The sequence below is a fragment of the Pavona decussata genome, unplaced genomic scaffold (genome assembly GCF_977016875.1).
Source record: "Pavona decussata unplaced genomic scaffold, jaPavDecu1.1 SCAFFOLD_16, whole genome shotgun sequence".
NCBI classification, from domain to species: domain Eukaryota; kingdom Metazoa; phylum Cnidaria; class Anthozoa; order Scleractinia; family Agariciidae; genus Pavona; species Pavona decussata.
The window spans coordinates 2,475,257-2,495,918 of record NW_028145439.1 but is presented as its reverse complement, the minus strand read 5'-3'; the positions used below and the strand labels follow the sequence as shown (position 1 = coordinate 2,495,918).

General features: G+C 39.0%; 1 long non-coding RNA gene across 1 annotated transcript in view; it reads right to left on the bottom strand.

The window, feature by feature from the left end:
- Positions 1-20,390, bottom strand: part of LOC146487315 (uncharacterized) — a 49,040-nt gene extending 28,650 nt beyond the window's left edge. The window contains exons 1-2 of the long non-coding RNA XR_014857453.1: positions 20,322-20,390; positions 19,826-20,238 (exon numbers count right to left, since the gene is read on the bottom strand). This is a non-coding gene — a long non-coding RNA (uncharacterized LOC146487315). The remainder of the gene's footprint in view (positions 1-19,825; positions 20,239-20,321) is intronic.
- Between the last annotated feature and the right edge of the window lie 272 nt (positions 20,391-20,662).

Genomic DNA, 20,662 nt, shown 5'->3' with positions numbered 1-20,662 from the left:
AGATGAAAATTAGGGTTTTTTTGCATATGAATGGTAACTAATTTTCATGATAAAAACTTTGCACTTAGCCTCGCTTTTATAATGAGGTTCTAAGCAACTCGTAAATGGCCTATTGGTCAATCTGGTCAAGTCCTTCTTTGCTGGATGAAATTGTTGACAAGATCTCATTCAGGCCAAGCAAAACAAAACAAAACAAAACAACAACAACAACAAAAACAACCCATCTTATTACCAATCAGCAAATGCCAGCCACTACTCAAAATCTAACAAGCATTACTCCCATTACTCCAAGAAACTCATGCATTTATTTCAAACCTAACAACACAGCCGACTAACTGTCCCCTCGCAGCTCCCCCACCGAACTCATTTTTAGTTACTTATACCAAATTATGACGCCCATCGTTAGATGTAGATGCTCAACGTCATACATTTAAGACCCAAATAGACCTTTTTCACACGGCGGCCATGTTGAGTCTCAGGAGAATAAAAAGCTTTGTTTTTCACGGAAAGCCACGCACTGAATTCACGTCTGGCCAAAGCTTGCCATACCAAAACAAAGCTTTTTACTCCCCCAAGACTCAACATGGCCGCCGAGTGATAAGGATCTATTGTTCTCATAAACATTCCTGAAAATGCCGCAAACTTTGTTGGCGTTTGCTCAAGTATTAAAAAAAACCAAACAACGAAACAAAACAACAACAACAAAATGCTATAATGGTTCAAAGTCGGCGCCGGTAGAATTCGCCATGGTTAACATGGACTTGGAATAAAAACTGATTGTCAGTCTATGGGTGCATCCAATACACAGGAAACCCAACGTTTCCGGAAGGGCATGATCGCTGCAGAAAACCGGATTTAGTCGTAAGAAAATCTAAAATTTTCTTTACGAAAATGTTAGCATATAAATTCTAGCAAAACTAGCTAATTCATTTCGTTTTTGAAGGTATAAATATGTTTTTAAAAATGTGACAAAGGATTAGGCTCAATTTCCGCCGCTCCCTCGGGCCCGGCTTCGCTCTCCGAAAAGAGGTGTCTTCGGGGGTGATCGTGGGTGCATTTCCCGAACAGCGGCTGGTAATCGAGGCTAACAAAAAGCCCGGGGGGGGGGGGGGGTACTCCTCGGTCGGTAGTCTCGGTGGGGGTGTGCCGCTCGCTCTCCAAATCCTGAGCCTATTTCAGACTAAAACATGCCATTTTGCACTACCGTTTTCAGTCCTGGTTTGTAGCGTAATTATGCTTCGCATCAGTGCCGAAGTCAAGTATTGGTAAAATTCACCCGAACGATTCGGCTCAAATGATTTAATTTGGATACTTCTCTTTCTATTCTATTTATTTGGAGTTGAAAAGTTCCCTTAAAAACCCTACCCGATTAAAGACCATAATGATCAAAATCTATACCCGTTTTCAGACCAAAACGGCTCAAAAACCATACCCTTTGGGACGGCTCATACCGATATATCTTATATAGAGGAGTACCCCCCCCCCCCCCCAACCCTTTGGGACAAAAGGTCAGCTGGTATTTTCGTGAAGCGTCGCGGAACTCATAAATTCAGGGAATGAAATTCCGTTTCCTAAAACTTTCTGCAACTTAAATTTTCAGCTAAAGCATCAAAAAAGATCAAACAGTATTAGCTTACACAAATATCCCTTTTATAGTGTCGAATATATCCTGAAAAAAGTCGTTCTTTTATTTGTCCGGTCTTTCACCTCTACCATAGTTATTCAAGGTTGCCAGAGGTATTCTTCTGAATAATACAGAAAATATCTGTAGCAATCTCATGGCTATGTACAGATAAGATGGTTTGCACCTTTTCAACAGAAGTTAATTGTGTTAAGTATTGTAGGACTAAATCAATCAATTCAATAGAAAATCGACTTGAAAGACCCACACTGCCTACAGTACTCCTGCCTAGTTCTCGTTACAGGTTGACTCGGTATTGAATAAGGTATTTTTTGATTTGGGTCTTGACTTCAGCATCAAAGGTAGTTTCCTTCAGCTCTTCACCTGATTGATCCTGGAGAAGATGAACAGCATTTGGTTGCTCCTGGGGAATGTCAACGACTATGTCTGCAAGTGCTTGTGCAAACTCACAGTCATCACACCTGAACTGACGACTGTGAAAGTCACAGCACATTGGCAGGATCATGATTATTGAGGACATCATGGTCAAAATTGCTGAGAATCATTTTCCTTTTGCACTGTTTTGATTGCACAAAGTTCCTCATTTCATCAGACATGTTTTTTCTGATTTGGAGATATTATAGGAATTGTAAAAGATACGTGCCCTGGCTGATAGATCATCTCTTCCAGCCCGGCCTACCTTCCTGGCAGTAATCCTTCATTGTGTGGGGGACTCCAATGTGGATTACGCCTCTGATGTTGTTACAGTCGATCCCAAGGTCGAATGCAATGGTCACAAAAAGTATGAGGTGGGTACATGTTTCCTTCACTAATTCTTCAACAATGAGATTTTGTTCATACTCAGGGTACTGTGCATGGTACTGGCTAAAAAGCCTTTTTCTTGCTAAAGGCAGTGCAGTAGAAGGGTAGTACTGATCTTTACCCATACTGTTGCTGAAGAAAAGGAAACATTCGGCAATGGTTTCTAGATTTCCATAAATTACGGTTAGAGGCATTTGATTACTTTTAGCTTTCAGTTCCACAACAATGGGTTGTAAAATTGATTCAAGTTTCCCATCTCCTCTTTTGGGGCAAACACGATAAGCATAGTATAGGTTTGCCCTGTTTGGGTTTGATTCAACAATAACTGGATCAAAAAGCCCCAGGGAATCTAGAACCAGAAGCGGTACTGCAGGGAACAAATTGGACAGAAACCCAATCTTCCCTTAAGCGGGCCTAAATGAGCATCTTAGAACACAAAACAAAAGTATTTGTTAATTCACTTAGTTCATTGACAGGCATGCACCTCACCCACTATTGGTTACTTAAGGGTTATTTGTTAGATTGTTTAAGCGTAACCAAAACACTGATATACTACAAAAAAATTCCAGTAACAGTGGTGATTTCAGCAGGTGTTCCATGCAGGTGCTAAGGCAGTCTATTGAAGCAGATCAAAAATTACACAACCGTTGTAAAACGTTAAATTATCGGTTTTTCTAACATCTGGGTCATCACACTAATATTTTACAGGGAACCCCTGAATGACAGATTCTATTTGCTATCCAAGACAAACACAAATCCAAATGTATTTTTTCAGTAGAACTAGAGTTTGAGCTAATAGCAAACATTTAGATCCTGGAAGGAATGAGTGGCTAAGCCTGATTGCTCATCAAGGGACTGTCTATACAATAGCAAAAGCCACCATTGATTGTTTATAGAGTATATATTAGCTTAGATTAATTCCTTTCCTCCAGGTGTGGAAAAGAGCCACTTTTATAGGATGTCTCGAATACAAAATAATCAAGAAATGTGTAATCAGGGAATGTTCATTATTTATGGGGAGGGGGGGGGAGTGGCTGGCAAATGGGACGGGGGGGGGAAGCGAAGTCTACTCCCCTATTTAGGGGGGGGGGGGGGTCAGAAAGGTTTTACTCTGGATCTGGGGAAGAGAGTGGGGGAGAAATAGTTTGAAGGTTGATATCATTAGTTTTGGGTTTTTTTAAATTCTTCCAGAACTGCATGACATTTAATGTACTTGTACCACAGTAAATCAAACCATAATCTCACACCAATAGTTTACACAGCAAATGGGTTCCATTCAATGGATTTGCTAGTTAGATATGTTTGGATTTCACTGGCTGCACAAACAGATAGCCCGCCCTCAGAAATAAGTTGATCTAGGTCTTTCACTAGAACGGTTGGGTGAAGGCTGTCAGTCTTTTGCAAGCAGATCATGTCATCTGACAGTGGCAATACGACTTCTTCTGCACTTTGCCAAGTCAAGGACTCCACAACTGCAGCTTGGCACAGTCTTTTTCACTTTTCTTTCCTCTGTTTTTCCTTTCTCTTGGCCTCTTTCCACCTCGTACTCACTCCACTTTTTTAAGTGTCTGCCAGTTGCACAAACACCCTCTTTAGCTGCCTTGTGATTACACTCTGTATTACTTCCACCTGTACATTAACATACGTCATAGTTTCATCTACTGCTAGTGGAGCAAGCAAAAGGCAGGCGAGTAAAGCGCTAAGTGGAGGATGAGAGTATGGTTTGATAATAAATGCTTCATTGGGGGGGAAGGGAGTCAAAAACGTTTACATGTTCTAGCTAGGGGGGTGGGGGGGGCAAAAAAGTTATCCTTTATCATTGAGGGGGGTACAAAAAGTTCCAAATGTCCCGTTTCCCCATTTGCCCCCCCCCCCCCCCCCTCCCCATAAATAATGAACACTCCCTTAAATGATAACTTTATTCTGAGGCCTTAATTAATGAAATAAAAGATGATTAATCAACAACATTCTAAAACAGCTTTTGAAATAAAATATATAAATACCATTGTAGAACCAAATGAGCCTCATCTATCACTATCGCTCGCACTCTCCTCTGAAATTCCTCTCCTTTTGACATCTTCGCTACAGTTTTGTTGTTCACAAAAACCTCGGGATTACCAAACAGCAAACTACATCTTTTGGGACCGTAACCTTCTGTTCTCCTTCATCTTCCACGATACTTTTTTTTAAAACACAGACATTCACACAGCCTTTTAACTTCTGCAACTGATCCCGGATCAGTGCATTTAACAGCAACACAACGATGACTATCGAGTCTTTCTGTTTACCTTCACTTTTAAGTTTGCATAAAATCAAAAATCCCAGGCAACACTTGATAACAAAGCAATTTGCCAAAAGCCGTTGGCAACACAGTCAGTACATCCCTTTTCTCCAGACAAATGGCCCCAATCTCATCGTACTGCTCCTTTTTCAATTCTAGGTTAGGATTTTCTAATTTTGTCACAGAAAATTCAAAACCATCGTGGAATACTTTCTCTACATTAGTCGCCATTTTGTCAAGATGCTTACGCCTGCGCAGTTGAACCTCATGACAAGAAACTTGTCATCCGAAACGCTTTAACCCAGAGTCTCTCGTTTCCCGCTCCGCTGGACAAGGGTAACGAGGGCTCTGGGAACGAGATTGAGGAATAAAATATGTCAACATTTGCGCTTGTGATGACAGTGTGAAAAAAAGTTTTGAAATTACAACAAGAAGAAATTGAGGCAAGTCAAAGTTTACAAGGTATATCTGATGGACTGAAACGGTAATCATGTAGTTTCCCCCCCCCCCCCCCCCCCCCGAGATCCACCTTGGGTTGACTGTGTTGTCTGTGCCGGATTCTCATCAATAACATCACAGGAAAAGTAAAACTGAAATTAACTTAAATCAAGTCAACAAATTAAAAACTATCGAAACATCAATGCGGTATTTTTTCAATACTATCCTCAAACAAAAAGCTGATACATTTAGGAGACTGAAGTTTGTCTTTCGCGCTTTCAAGCTCAAAAGAAGCGCAAGAGTTGCAATGTGTTTAATACGCTTAATCAATGCCGGGATGTTCACTAGAAATGAAACGAAAAAAAAAAAGAATTATTTTCAGGTTAACTTGTTAAAATACTATTACAGCCAAACCTAGCTTTAATGTCTGTTTGAGATTAATCACTGATGGTAATAAAATGTTGACTGGAAAAACATAGCATCATTCTGCATTATTGCTGACGGAAGGGCTGATCGAATTTTAAGATAAGAGTACAATCTTAATTTATAGTCCGACTTTGAGGAATTTAAATGCTCTAACTTGTCTGCATTCCAGATATTTGTAGTAGATTACATGTGAAGGCGTCAAATTCTTTGTTAAGCAAGCTAAAATGTTTTTCTTTTCCTTCCTCGATCGTTGTCTAAGCCAGTTGTCACTCAGCTGAGGTTGCTTGACAGATATTATAGGCGTTTCACCAGTAGGACAATTCCCAACAATTGCGCATGAAATGAAAAAAGATGAAGTAGGAATAAAATTCCAAAATAAGAAGGATCAAGATGCTGAACAAACCACCATGACTGAGACTTTCCCTTTGTTGTTTTTCTTTTTCTTTTCTTTTGTTGCCTATTTGCTATTATTTGGTGGGATGTAGGCGGAAAGGGAGATGGGTTGGGGGTGGAACATGGCAGTAAAAACTCAAGTTGATCAGAAGCATAGAGCAAATGCATTTGGTGATGATCGATAACAAACACGCTACTAAGTATAGCATGCAGGTTCTTTCCCTCTCAGAGGTAGTCGAGAGAGATAGGTTTCTGGCACGAGGAAACTCCTCTTTCCTGTCTAGTTCGGCAATCCGCACTTACCTGTAATGCTCGCTCGAAAGTAATGGAATCTACTTTCAGAGAAATAAGACTCTACGCAGCTTAATGGTCAAATTTATGAAAGACAATTGAACCGAAATTGAGGACGCGTCAGCACCTGAAAGAGGTTGAAATTTTCAGATAATATTTTCTGGCGGGCGCACTGGTGTCACAGGACAAGGGGCACGACTGGTATTTTCAGATTTTCGTGTTCGGCCTAAGGGACGGTGTTTTCAATCTCTTACGGGCGTCACTGGTCAAGTCTGACGTAGCCTCCCACTCAGACGTTCAAAGGGGTTCGTCAGGCGTTCTTGTCCGAAGAGTGCGTGACGAACCCCTAAGAACGTCTGCGTGGAATCCTAAGTCTGACGTTGTCATTGTTAAAACTTCCTAGCGTGCTCCAGAGTCTGGTGATTATTCAAATTATGGTGGTCTTTATATGGCATTGTTTGGTGTTAACCCACCGTATTAGTGGTCATTCCGCAGTCTCCCTTCGTCAGTAAAGATTTGAAACTTTTCCACTTCTCCAACGAAGGCCGTACCTCTCTCGGTGGTGAGAGCAAATAAAGACGAATGGAAAATTTCAATCGTAAATTATGATTTCTGCAATTATGAGTCCGGCAATCAAATATACCTTGCAGACCTTGACTTGCCTCAATTTCTTCTTGTTGCAAATTTCAAAAATTATTTTCACACTATCATCGCAAGCGCAAATATTGACATTTATTTCTGTCCTTTTCGCTCGCTTTCGTATCACATTTTACATCTCACGCAATGAAAATACTTCGCCTCGTACATATCGCCAAATATAATGCGAGTAACGATTGCCGACAAGTAAGAGCATTTCTTTATATCTATAGTTTTCAGTCGTGTTTAATATCCGGTTGTGATCAAATGAGTCAAGTATTCTCTAACAATGTTGCACTATTTCTTCAGTATTTTCGACAAACACACAGAAAAACTAAGCTTGATTGGCAAGTGTATTTATACAGATGCGCTTAGAGAAGATTTTTTGTTTCTACTTTCTGGTGATAAATGTATACAAAGGTAAAACAACGGGAGCGTTTTATCATGTGGCAAGTCGAGAAACGGGCCGGCTGATGTTTAATTACATTTACGTCGGTGCGCGATCAGTGGACTTCATTCGCAATATTTAAGCAAATTCTATTTTAGGTCACGTAAAAAGGGAACATTTACATTTTCTAGCTTAAAATAACGGTAGTTTGGAAGTGTAGCATGATATGAGAGACAGGGTATTGATTTCACTGATTTCAAGTTATTTTCCTGGGAAGGCTCTTTGATTTCGCTTGAACGTCTCAATACAAACTCGAAAATTTCACCTGAAAAGAATCATTCGATAACTTAATGCTAATATGGGGAGCACTCAAGTTTAAAAAAAGCTAGTTATTTACGTGTATAAAAGCATAAGATGAAACCAGAGACCTTGACTTTTATCTAAAAGCTTCCGTGAACTGTACTGACGCGTGCAAAGTAACATGAAGAACTTGCGAATTGTGTCAAGGTGCATTCAACACATCTCGACCTAGCGCGCTCCGTTTTCACGGGCCAAACTAAATATTTTAACATGATAAATAATAAAAGTCGCCTGTTCAAAAAAGTTATTTTATTAGCAGCATAGTCGTATACCCCAGATGATATGGTCATTTGAAATATCACTCTATCTAAGGAATAGCAAACATTGTATTCTTTACGTGGGCAACTTCAAATGAAATAATGTTCAGGCCGAGATAAAATATAGTTTGGAAGCAAGCACGAGGGATGTAAAAACGATTGTGAAAATAACATCTCGAGAAAACGTTTCTTTGCCTTGAACGCGAGTTTTTAAAATGTACTAATTTGCATAATTTAAATCGGGCCATCGCTGGAACTTTTGAATATTAGTTTTGAAAATACGGTCTTTTGGGGCAAATAAAAAGAAATTCGAATTTTTGCTTCTGTCGCCGAATTCTTGAAAGTTACTGACAACGGCTCTTAAACAACAAATAAAAGGAACAATTTTTTAGATAAATTCAGTACGGTTATGATGGACATATATGAGTAAGAACCCTCAAACATGACTATCGAGGCCCGAACTTATGACTGACAACTTTAAAGAAAAGGCTTTGAACTTTAATAAGTTTAATCTTAAATAGCGGCCTTGGAACACCTGCAACGGTAGTTTTATAGCTTCGACCATCGAGAGTCTGTTTTCCTATGACAACAGGATAATATCAGCGGGTATTATTATATGGGGAAAACGTGATAATATGAAAAAAAAAATATAATAAAGGGAAATAGCAATAAAATAAAAACTATCCAATAAGGAAACAATAGGATAATTTTTGCTGACGTCATTTTTTACATTTTGCCTCATTTGCATATATCTAAGAACAAATGGGCACTCTAAACTAAAAGAACATGTCAGTCTTGGTCAGTCAGTGTAAATATCGTGTGACACTTGTGGTTGAATATTTTCAGAGAAATTTGGTTTCATAACACAGGTTTAGTGGTAAGAGTTGCCATACATTATTTGCAAATTTTCCATACTCATAACGCTTGAATTCCTTTATAGCAATACTGTTTAAGCTACCACGCACCAATTTTTCGAAAATACTAAAGGCCGATTTAGACGGTACAACTTTTGCTTACGACTGTCGCATGCGATTTCTGGAGCGCGCGCTGCTCGCGTCATGCAAAAAATCGCACACAACTCATCGTCACTCAACAATGCCTATCTCTACGATTGTCGTAGGATTTTAAAACATGTTTTAAAATTCTACGACATCTTTTTGTGACGTACACGACAGTCATAAGCGAGTTGTAGGTTTGATTTACACGAAACAATTCGTGTCGTAGGCCTGTCGTAAGCTAGTCGCGGCGACAAAGTCTTGCCGTGTAAATCGCCCTTAAAATTGCCAAGCTCTTGCAATTTATGAAGATCATTCGTCTGTCAGTAGCTAGTTTTGTTCTTATTCTAATGTATGCTAAGTAGGAGAAACATTTAAGCAAACATCTCCTATATCAGAGAGGTTATCGTACGAGAGATAACTTGGCTTCAGATATGCCGTTGTTTTTATCAGTGCATGGTGATATAACGAGAGGATACGCTTGGTGATGAACCTCAAGTATCTTTTACATGTTAGTAAGAATCATTTGTTTATCTGACTTTTCAGATCACTGATAAATGATATTAACGTTTTGTACAAAGGATTCAGTCTAATTTAAGACTTTAGTTTTTATGTCAATATGAATGATAATTTTTTTTTATGAAAGCAATAAATATACCACGCATGCAAGAAATGAATTTAATTTTACTTTACTACTAAATTGTACAAAGTTGGAAAAATATTGAACCTGTGTAGGACTGCTCACCCCTTGGTAATTCCATGTCTCCAGCCGAGGCTAATTAGCCTTTACTATATCATAGTGCAGAAGATGGCGTGTAGATACAGGATGTTAATACTTATTTTGCTCAAGGTACGCTTTGCTCGGGTACCTTGGGGTACCCGTGATTCCCCCATAGCCACCTCACAGAATCTTGAGTCTTAAGGCTGATGTCGTGCGATCAGTTCTTTGCCTACTAACCGAATAAGTGCGTCGTTTGCGCATATTTCAAATTTTGATTTGAACAGCCGGTTCCAGATAGATCAGCATGGGCTATTCAAAACAGCAGTGTTTTTTGTCACCAGAAATCACCAAATCAAAAAGCTAAGGAAGCTGATATTTTAGCGAAGACCCGAAAGTGGAAACCTTGGGCACAAATTGCCGCAGAAACGAACAGCAATTGTCCTCGACTTCAATAAAAAAAAAAATGAAAGGAATATTTTTGAGAAAAATTATACGGTTGTGATGGATATGAACTCAAAATAACAACCCCAAAATATGACTATTGAGGCTTTATTCCACCAAATTAAGAATAGGCTTTGAACTTTTGAAAACAAACTTTTAATCTTAAAAATTTAAAAAGCCAGCCTTGGAACAGCTGCAACGGAAGTTTTATAGGAAACTTCGACCATCGATTGACAGGATAATATCAGCGGGTATTCATTATAGCATATGGACAAACCGTGATAAAATAATAATAATAATAATAATAATAATAATAATAATAATAATAATAATAGTGAAATAACATGAAATAACAATGAAATAAAAACTGAGCATTGAAGAAACTGTAACAGAGATCTTTGCTGACGTCATTGATCACATTTTACCTCCTCTTCATCTATCAAACAACCAGCTCCGACAAACAAATGGACACTCTAAACTAAAAGAACATGTCACTCTTGGTATTCGGTTTAAATATTGACGAGACTGAGAAATTTGCCTTGATAACACAAATTTACATTGTGGATGACTTGGTGGCAAGAGTTGCCATACATTCCTTGCCAATTTTTGATCTTCACGACGTTCGTTTATCAAAATACTGTCTAACCTGCCACGCACAAATGTTCCGAAAATGCTCCTTTTGCCAAGCACTTTTAATCTATGAAGACTATTTACCTGCCATTAGCTAGTTTTGTCTTTTATGCTAATTATAATGTTGAAATATTGAGGCGAAGCATTAGCTGAAATATCCGCTTTATATCACAAACTTCATAGCCTGTTTCCTTTAATGACATAATGACATAATGACATGGGCATAACGACATAAAGAAAAGATCAGTTTTTTTTTTCTTTATATTTAATGTCGTTATGTCGCATGTCAACCAGGCTCCGTGTAAGTGGTTGACAAGTATCTATTTACGCAGACAGGTAAGTGATTAAAACAGGAAGCTATTATTACCGGCTTACATTGTTCACAGCACGTATCCTGCTAAATTACCCTTTACTCAGTTTTTCTTTTTCGAGTTACATTTTGAAAGCGCTTTTCTCCGCCTGATATCCGAACAAGAATCCCCACTGCTCAGCAACCTTCACTCAGGTAAGCTATTTAAGCTAAGGGAACTCAGAAGACTCGATGAAGAACACCAAGTCAGCTGTCTGTTTTTTAAGATGTTACGAACACTGTAGTGTTGTTTAGATATATACGACGGTGGTACCAGAATAAGACCTGCTTGCACATGAGCTTGCTAGTTTTTCTTAATAACGAGTAAGAATGCGACAGCCTATTTTTTTATTCTCTTGTGTAGTTCAGAATTTGGCTAATCAATAACAGGCAAAACAGCTGCGGAAACTAAAATCCTTATAAGGAAAAATTTGCATCTCGACAAGATTGCTAGAGTAAACAAGTAGCAGTTTTGCGTCTTTCCAGGTTATTATATAACGTTATATATATTCTGGAGTGCAAAAGGGCAACAAAATTTGTCAAATTTGTTGGTTTCCTTGAGAATCTCCCTGTCCAAAACAAGGGGGGTTTTATTTTCATAGGAGTTTTTAGGAAAGCCCAGGACACTTGCTAACTTGTTGAGGATAAATCATCACAACATGTTTGTTCATACTTTGGAACTTTTACACCAGGAATCAGGTTAATTATCTCGCGGAGCTGACGGGATGTTTGCCGAAGATTGTTCCGAGGTCCCTTTTGGTTTTCTGACCTCCCGATTCCGTCGCTAGTAATGTTATCTTTCTGCGCCATGAGAAGTCGACTTACTCTAGGCGGAGGCTAATTTTCGTGGCTTACATCGCTCAAGGCTTCTCCGCCGCAATAAAATATACCAGCCCGCGTGGACAATACGGCCAGCAACCAGGGTAAGGCTAAACCGGATAGCTCTTTTGCCGTCATCAAAAATATATCGGATAGGGCTATCGTTTACACACAAAACGTCGATTTCGTATCGATTTTTGTGCCGGAGCGATGCTGCGTTGCTTGGGTCTTCAAAGTGAATCGTCACAAATCGGATAGGTTTTCGTAACACTTTCTTGAGTTGTGTGAAGAGAAAATCGAACCGAAACGGAAGTCAACGAAGATCGAGGATTGGATTTCAGGAGAATTATATAAGGCAGCGGCAATGGTTCTGCTGTGTTTGTTCTGTTCGCGTAAAATGCAATACAGCATAGTGGAGAGATAGCCTTAATGTTAAACTACCACACCGAAAAATATGGTGACTGGTACATTTACCCAAAATCCCTAGCGTATGAAAAACCTAAAAGCACAAATTAAAACACGTAGAAAAGTTCTATAAATTTAAACCTAGCATACACAATGTTCTTGGTAGATGGAGGAAGGTCGCAAAAAAATATGGCTTCCTTTGTGCCTACTGGCTGTGTTAGGTTCCCAAGGCATTGAGGAAAAATGTACAGCCGCCATCTTGGATTTAACGGTGTTCTTTATCATCCAACTTTATTTTCGTTCATGTTATATCCTTAGGAAATATGAAAACAATCAATTCTCTAGTAACAAAAAATGCATCAATTAGAATACCATAAAGCGAAGCATGAAGCTTTTCTTGTCAACTGAAAATTAATATGTAGATATTGAATTTAACACACATTTCTCGTTGCAGGGGAAAGTATTTTTCCATAGGTTATTTCCAGCACTGACTGGACGGGTGGGATTTGTTGTTTCCCGGTAGGGTATGTACTGAAAAATTGTTGTTTTGAAACGTTTCAGCAACAAAATATTTTATGACACAGAAGCAAAATGTTATTTAGTTCTTATTTAAAGTTGTTTGTCACAGGTCTTATTGTACTGAAGAATAGCAACTGGCACAGTCGATTCATACAGCAGCTCCTGAAAAAATAGTGAGTACTACCTATTATAAAATAGCCAGGGTCAAGCAAGTACTGTAATTGGTAAAACTGAGTTCTTTATAAGTCTACAATGTACGAAGCATACGTATGGTGCGTGCATTATAATTGTACATATGCACGGAGAGATTTTTTGCCCGTGAAAATCTGAGAAATTCACCGTAAGTCCGCCATTATGGCCGAACAATTTCCCTCGTTTGACTGCGGTTTCGAGTCTCTCTATGATATTGTAAACACTAACCGATGGTTATCGAGCTCTGAGGTTGTATCTGTCCAAGTTGAATCCAAAGTGCGAAGCCCTCTTTCAGCTGGACCCTCGACGCGACTGGACCGAAGCAAACGACGCCGTGCAAACCGTCTGGTACGAAAATCGCCCGCTCGGTGTTAACACTCTGGGCACTATGATGAAAGAGATCAGCGAAAAGCCGGGCAGTGCTGTCCACCGTCTACACAAATCATCGAGCAACAGGGATATCCTTGTGGTCAGAAGCGGGCTTGGCAGATCGGCACATTTGCCATATTTCGGGCCACAGAAACCCGAACAGTCTCCAACATTACAATTCCCGGCCATCGTCAACTCAGCTGAGAAAGTGCAGTGATGTTCTGTCGTCTGCTCTAACAGGATCCATTCAGACAACACAGAGGAAGCAAATGTCTTCCAAACAATTCCAGTCCGTTTCTTCTCGACAACCAAGAGAAATGTCATCCGCAGTTGTAGAATAACACCGATCAACATCCTCCAACACCGCGGTGATTCTCATGGCATGTTTAATTCGTGCACTATAAATTCAGTTCAAATAAACTTGAATCTCCCTTAATCCACAGATAAGTGAAGTATTTGAACTTTTGAAGAGAATCCTTAGCTTGTTGTTTAGCTTTTTCGAGAACTTTTCGCTTCAAATGACTCTCGTCGTGAACGATACAAAACGTTTTTCATTGGTTTTCTGTCAAATTTTGAACCAATGACATTGCGTCTGACGTGTAAGGAGAAAGTTGATATTGATTCATTAAAATTCGCACTGTTCTGACGAGTTGCGATTGTTTATATTTAATAGAAGAAATAAAAAAACTTGTTCCTCGTGCATTGTTGAGTTATATAAGCACTTTGGAATTTTCAAGAACACTCGAGAAGTGCAGAGAGGCACTAGCCTACGGCTCGTGCCTCTCTGCACTTCTCTCGTGTTCTTAAAAATTCCCGCGTGCTTATATAACTCAACAATGCACTCGGCACGTTATTTATTTCTTTACTAAAAGTGAACTGAATTCATGTTACAAAATGGACGAAAAGGCAGCTTGTTATAGAAATCCCTAAACGGAAACAAGAACTAAATGACACTTTTTCTTATAAAGATGAAAATGTACCGTGATTACTGTAACATTGAGCGCAATCAGTGATCGCTAGCTAAGAACTTTTTCGCTGGTGAAGCAAGCATAAGTTTCAATGTCACCACTGAGAAACGAGTCCTTTTATTTGGTGTTCAAAAGTGTTTATATAGAATCTTATGTGCGTGAGTTTCCTGGGTCGCTGGCGAAACTGGGCCTGAGACACTGGCAAGACTTTCATCCATTTTCTTTGTTTTTAAATTATGAGCATGTAAAATTTCAGTGCAACTGATAGCCAGGTTCTACAGCAGGAAATATGGTTGCCAGGGATAGTGGATGCTACCTGGCTGAGTAACACTGGTTCAGCATCCATCTACAAGTTTATGAATATATAAACACTTTTACTAAGCAGAACTAGACCAACAAAGAAAAAAATTCACCTTGTTTCGATGAATAATGATTTCGAAGTATTTAACACTGCAGTGCTAATTGGGGACCCAATAAACAGTGAAATAAATATACAAACTGAACATTAAGTTAGTTAAAAACCCCAACTGGTGGGAGGCAAGCCAGTTGGCTATTTGCAAAGCGTTACCTTGGATTTGAAAACTTGGCTACCGTGAAACAAATCCGAAAACCCGGGGCCTAGGGATTACACGCTACGCGCCCTAACCACTAGGCAATGCCGTCTTCCTAAATTACTTCACTTCTTTTTTTTTTTTTCAGTGCAACTGATAGTGCAAACCATATGACCGGACCAATGTCCTAGCATATGGCGGACCATGTGCGACCTAAGATCTTACTCTTTCTCTTGGGTCTGTTTTGTCAGCCCCCTGTCCATATAGATATTGGATATGACTGTAGAAGAACATTGCACGAGTTACCCCTTGTAGGCTTTCACTTTCTCAATGATTGTGTTACTACATGACAGAGCTAGAGATAGATCTGGGAAAATGTCTCATGGCCCGAAAGCCTTTCCTAGTAATGTCAGCCTTTACTCAGTTTCTAATTATTAAATATCCGAGCATTATTACCGTAATATTAAGGCTTTCAGTGTCATTAACTTCTTCCACATCGCTAACTATGACATTCTTTCGCTCTCTCACTAAATTAAAAGCGTGCGCGCTAACAATCAATTTCAGCTTCGAGATAGTCTGGGTACCAGAGTCGTTGTCGTTTGAATAAAACGTCGTGTTCAAATCTCGGTTAGATCAACAAACTTAACTGTTTTATCCAGGAGCGAGGTAAAAAGACTCAGTTATAGCTGTTAAATTTTCAAAGGTGAGCAGTTAATTTGCCGTTCTTCAGCTCCGTGTTTCAGCAGTTTACATCTCCAACTTGTTTCATCTACGAGGAGACTTAATCCAGCCAGCTGTAATAATGCAAAATAAGACCTCTTCTTCTGCAGACACCGGACAGTCAGGTACAAAGAAATATAAGTTTATAATTTGCTGAAACTGCATAGAATGATACATGTCAGCTCAAGCACGTAGGGCCAGCTGTGGTGCCGCAGTTTGAAACGTGTGGTAGAGAGTTTCACCCTGAATTTTTTCATAATTTTCTCCCTCGCTAAGACGTTTACATATTCCTTCGTGGTTTTCGTTGTTTGGCGTTTTTTGAACTCTCTACCGGGTCTGTTCACTGTGCCCCTGACGAGATTGACAGACCTTCTGAGCAGACGGAGCTTTATTTTGCTTTTGTCACTCTATGCTGTTTCTTAATTATCTTTTTGGTGAGCTCACTAAAATACGTGCGTAAGAATTTTAATCATTATTTAACGTTAAGAAATGAGAACGAAAGCTCGTCGCTTCTCACTCGTTCCAAAAAGATAAGCGTTTTAAGTTTGAACTAAAATATCAGAAAATCAATTCCTATAAACGCACAGAACTGCAAACAAAAGAGCTGTCCACTCGGTCGTTCAGCTGTTCATCTAGGTGCGCGGGTTCGTTCACTCGGTTTCTCGTTCGTTCGTTTTCTCCGGCGAGCGCTAGGTGGACGGTTAGATCGTTAACTCGGTCATTTGGCTATTCGCTCGCTCGCTCGGATGTTAGTTCGCTCGTGATTCCGTTTGTTCGTTCGTTTGCGTTTCTGGTTTGTTCGGTTGTTCCTCCGTATGCCCAGTTCTTAAGCTTCTTGCTATTCATGGGCATAAACTTGTTATAAACAATAAAATTTAACCAATTAAAAGCTCTATTAAAGCATTGCGAAGAAGTTCCTTCATGTCTTAATACCTATGGATGTCATGCTAATGAGAAAGACTTCTTTTTTTAATTGTGACACAAATATCTGACAAAAAAGTTAGCTATGCTAAGCGCACTTAAGTCTTTCAAAAGTAAGTTTCTTCTTTCTGCAATTTTTCATTAATTTAATTTACAGCCTTTAATGATTAATAAGTATTTCAAGAACAAACAGAAGCCCCCAATTCGGCAAAACAACCGTGAAATTGGCAATTGGCGATGTTCCTTCGGTCGTGCGGTCGTGCAGATATTCGGTTGTGTCTGTTCCCTTTGCCTTGTGCCATTGGGGCATATCTTGTCTGGTTATTAAGTTAGTCATTCAGTGTTCCGGCATTGTGTTCATTCTTCCTTCCGTTTGTCTGTCTCTTCCGTACTTTCGTACGGGTTCTGCCTCCTCCGCCAGTTCTACTGGTGGCACGGCTCCGGCTTACTCAAAATCCTATCATGGGCTCATACATAAAATTTAACCAATAACATTTACCAATTAAAAGCTGTATTAAAACATTACAAAGAAGTTCCTTCATGTTTTAATACCCGTGGCTGTCTTGCTACAGAGAAAGACTTCTTCTTTCTCCGATCTGACACAAACATGAGATGGCTAATGCTTCTAATCCGCAAAACGGAACAGAAAGTGAAACAAGTTTCCAGGGACTCTCTCCATCTGAGTGCATTGCCTGGCTTACAGTATTCATGGCCGAGTCTGTTGCTATCGTAATACTTAATTTCCTAACAGTTATTGTTTTTGTAAGAAACCGCTATCTTCGTAAGCGCAGCATGTACCTAGTGATCAATCTGGCAGTTGCAGATGTGCTAGTTGGAGGATGTTCAGAAATCACACATTTTGTGTCGTTAGGAGAATCATGCTCCTTCTGGAATACCCAACAACTACCTTTTGTCAACCTTGTTTACGTTTACATGCGGAACGCGTTTCTTGCAGCTTCTCTGATAAGCCTCGCTGCAATCTCGTTAGAACGAACGCATGCGACGTTCCACCCTTTCAAACATCGTATTATTAAAAAGTGGGTGTTTGGATTTATTATTACAATAATTTGGGTTACATCTGGGCTGTCATTATTTGCTATTTATTATTTAGTTAACCACCCGGAAAGCTGTAACTATAGATGTGGTTCATTCATTGGTTTTTTTCTTTTTGTTATTTGCGTTTCTTATGCGTCCATTTTTGTCAAGATTTCTTGTGGAGCACATCCTCAGCGCCATGGCGCAGCCAGTAAAGAGAAGAAACTGACCAACACATTGTTTATCGTGACTTTGGTATCTTTGCTGATGTGGCTCCCGTTTACGATATATTCTTTATTGTTGTCCACTTTTCAATCCTTTCTTTCTTGGCAGGTGATTCTTCATTTTCATCAGGCTTTCGACGTTTTGTTTTATGCAAACTCCCTTATCAATCCTATGTTATATGCAATCAGAATGCCAGACTTTAAAAGAGCTCTCATTTCACTCTTTCGACGTGGTCAGCAAAGACGAGTTGAACTTATTCCCCTTGGTCTCTTGTGATTACTAAGGGTATATGTTGCCCCATAATTTTGTTACAGGATAACTGGCTGGAAGCCTTAAATTGAAGTTGATTTCTTGAAGAAACAAATATAATGAAAAGGAGAGCAGTAGATAAAGAACTTGCCAAGTGAATTTCAAAACCTAATAAGCAGGTCTATCGCATTTGGCAACTTGTGTTTCGTTATTCAATTTATATTCGTATTGCATTAGTGGACCATACTGTATGAGATCTTGACAAAAACAAATTTGTAATCTGGAGGAATTATTTGTTTATCATTCTAAAATGACATATGTGTATTTCCGGTCAGTTTTGTATTGTTTATGCAAGCGGTAGAGACAAATCCCTCCCTTCCGGATTAGTAGGACTGTCTAAAATAGATAGAAAAGTTTAATGGTCATGTTACAATTTAGTTACAATGTTGCAAAACTGAATATGTTATTTCAGAATGCCAGCGCGAAGGTCTTTGTACGCTCTTTGATAGACAAGGGCAGAGTGGATACCAAAATCTAGAGCACGTTCCTGCGATAGGCGCATGCCTGGTCTGGCGCGAGAAATGTGTTAACGCCTAAAGTTACAGTAGTACATTATGGACACATGTCTACGGATTCGTGTCTAAGTTTTGTAGCTGATTGAAGATTTCCAATAGCCAATTAGGGAGCTACTAGTTGACCTGGGGCCCGTTTCTCGAAAATTGCCGATAATTAACGAGCCCGGAAAGCTGTTGTTGTTTACATTCGAGATCAAGGTTTTAATAGTTTTGTAGATAATATGATAAAACTATCCGTTCAAAAAACAAAATGTACTGATTTGTTAGCTAGGACCCGCGCTTTTACTCTTTAGATTTTGATTTGAATATTTGATGCCGGGCCGAAAAGTTACCGGGGCTTTCAAGAATCAGGCCCCTAGTCATTTAGGTCAGTAACTATTCATTCAATTTTGTATCACATCTGCCGCATTCATTCTTATTAGAGCATTATTAGCCTTAGAGGACTAAAGTACAATCTCGTACCTAAGAGTCATCAAGCTCTTCTCTCGGTACGAGATTGACTAAAGTATAGCCGTATTCAGGTTTTACTTTTTTTTTTTTTTGACGTCATTTCTTATTTTCCAATAAGGCTGACCTAAAATAATAATAAGAAATAGCGATAATTTCCTGGCGGTTAAACACTGATAAACAAATTAAATTGCCTGAACACTGCTACTTTGGTGATTAAAGAATAACCGTTTGTACTTTTAAAACGTTTCTTAGATTAGATAACCGCACTTTTTTAGCATGATTTTCATCTTTGCTTAGATATCCCAGCTGAACACAGCGCACATGTATTTACTACAAATGTGCTGCTGTCGAACGAAAATATCATCATTATACCAACAGTTGACAACAAAATAATTGAGAAACCAATTTGTGCTCTGCATTGATTCTCGTCCTTAAAGATGAGGAGGAAATTCAAATAATTCAGAAATTATAGGCACAACTCATGCCTAGGTAAAGTGAAGTTATCACACATCATGTGATTGTCAAGCTTAGTTGTGTGAACAACAAAGAATGATCATATGTTTCCTCAGGTATGATGTCTACTGCTTGTCCCAGCTCTCTTTCAACCAACGATTCATACGTAAAAAGAGAAGGCGATGATCTCTTGCTAATAAAGAAATACCAGGACAGAGGGTCACAAAGCACTGACAAAATTTATCTGAGAAGCGCGAAAGAAATATTTAATGTTAGTAGATACCAACTACTCATGATCAAACTCAAGATAGTTATTACCATTTACTTTGTCACAGTCTTTTGGATTTCGTACGCATTTTTTTCAATTACTGGCGCTATAAACTAAAACCATTGCAGAATCGGTGAATAATTGTTAAGTTGAGGGGAGCGGTTTTAATTTGAGCGTCGTAAAACCAAAACCAAAGTAATTACTCTGGCGCAATGAACCAATCAGAACATTAAGTAAGTACATGTAACCGTCGCCAAGCGAGAAAACCGCGATTTGTTTGGCGTCAAAAAATCACAGTTTGCGCAGTGAAGCAAACCAAAGCATTAGCGAAATTACTTTCGACACTCAACTGAAAGCCGCTCTTTAGCTAGAAGTTATAATGCATTCAGCTAACTTATTTATAGCAATTACATGTAAGACTTCTTTAGCACGCTCTTAAAGTCATGTTAAAGTTTTATAGTAGCTTTTACCTCAGACTTATTTATAGAAATTACATTTAAGACTTCTTTAGCACGCTCTTTAAGTCATGTTAAAGTTTTATAGTAGTTTTTACCTCAGCTAGATGTTATAATGCATTTAGCTAACTTATTTACAGCAATTACATGTAAGACTTCTTTAGCACGCTCATTACACTTGCATTTATATTATATTTTACATAGTAAGGTCTTTTCAATGGATTGTAGAAATCAATTATCCTTTTGTTTAGTTGCTTTACTTTGTCTTGTAATTGGTTAGTAAATCTCGCGCCAAACTTTCTCAGCCAATGAGAAGTAAGACCAAAATCAATCGTGACTTGTCTGCACTGTTCTTCCCGCGCTTGGCGCCGGCTCCATGTACTTGAGTTGCATTCTGTCCACGTCTACATCTGTTGCGATTGGTTTGAGCAATTACTTA